This window comes from Electrophorus electricus, chromosome 6, assembly GCF_013358815.1.
Source record: "Electrophorus electricus isolate fEleEle1 chromosome 6, fEleEle1.pri, whole genome shotgun sequence".
In the NCBI taxonomy this organism is placed as follows: Eukaryota; Metazoa; Chordata; class Actinopteri; order Gymnotiformes; family Gymnotidae; genus Electrophorus; species Electrophorus electricus.
The window spans coordinates 3,396,935-3,398,298 of record NC_049540.1 but is presented as its reverse complement, the minus strand read 5'-3'; the positions used below and the strand labels follow the sequence as shown (position 1 = coordinate 3,398,298).

The window sequence follows — 1,364 nt, the reverse complement described above, 5'->3', positions numbered from 1 at the left end:
AGGAGTTGCTGGACGGACGGACAAGTTGATCTGCGTCTCCCTCTGTGGCCCTCTGTGGCCGTGTGCTCGCTCTCTCTCTTTTACACTCTGTCTCTCTCTCTCTCCCCTCTCTCTCTCCAGGAAAAAGACAATGTTTGCACTCCCCCACACCTATGCCCCTGATTTGTCTGAGCAGTGTATGTAGTGAATTCCTCTTTCTCTTCCCCTCATTTTGCAGTCTATGCTGAAGACCCCCTCATTCCTCTTAACCCCACCCACCCTTTTTTTTTTTGCTTTCGACAGCAAAGGCACCTCGAGACTCCGCCCTGATTACATATTGACATTCTGTACTTTTTTTTTTTGTTTTGTTTTTTATTTGTTTTATGTCTAGACTTGAAAACGAAGCAACTTTGCGACTTTCAACTTTTCTACCTGACACGTCTGGACTTTCAGTATGCTGCAACCGTCCCTTCCTTCCTGGCCTTGTGTTCCAGCAGTACACGCCTCCTCTCTCCTTCTCCATCCTCCTCTCTCCTTCTCCATCCTCCTCCATCCTCCTCTCTCCTCCTCTCTCTGTCCCAGTTTATCTCTTTCTGTCCTTCGTCTGGTCACTGTCACCTGCATATTTCTCAATCTCTCTCATTCCATTTATTCTTTTCTCTCTCTCTCTGCCCCCCCCCCCCCCCCCCCCCAATTTCTCCCCTTTACCCACATCCCCTCCCTGTGCATCATTTCCTGTGTGTAAGGAGGTGGGGCTAGTTAACCTATGACTTCAGGAAGAGGAACCAGATTTAAACTCAGGGGCTGGCCTGCCCCCCTCCCACACTCACCCAATGGTTTCATTACTGTGTTCCTGCTATTGTTATGAACCGTTAAGAAAATGGTGTTTTCTAAATTTAATAAACTGAATTTTGAGAAAATTGTGGTGGCAATGTTATTTTGGAGTATCCACCCACCATGTGTGTGTGGGTGTGTGTGTTGGCCAGGTTCACTCTGTCTGCCCCAGCTTGTTTTCCAGGTGACAGTGTGGTCACCAAGGTGACTTCTGCTGTCTGGCCCCTGCATGTGGGGGCAGGAACCCCTGTAAGAATGCATATGGTCACTAATCTACAAAACACACGGCACCACAGCCAGCCAACCCACCCCACACACACCTTATGGTTCTCTCTGAAACTGGGCACACACTGTGTGTGTGTGTGTGTGTGTGTGTGTGTGTGTGTGTGTGTGTGTGTGTGTGTGTGTGTGTGTGTGTGTGTGTGTGTGTGTGTGTGTGTAAATGGGGAGCAATGCCCTTTATTTCAAATGCAAACTCTTTAAGCTGTCTCAGCTGTCTTGTATTCCTATGGGAGGGAAATCTGGCCAAAAAAGATATTGTAATTAAAAGA

General features: G+C 47.9%; 1 protein-coding gene across 1 annotated transcript in view; it reads left to right on the top strand.

Moving 5' to 3' along the window:
• klhl13 (kelch-like family member 13) overlaps positions 1-899 on the top strand; it is a 36,425-nt gene extending 35,526 nt beyond the window's left edge. The window contains exon 8 of the mRNA XM_027030059.2: positions 1-899. This exon is cut by the window's left edge and continues 553 nt beyond it. The gene's annotated coding sequence lies outside the window, so the exon portion shown is untranslated.
• Positions 900-1,364: the final 465 nt, after the last annotated feature.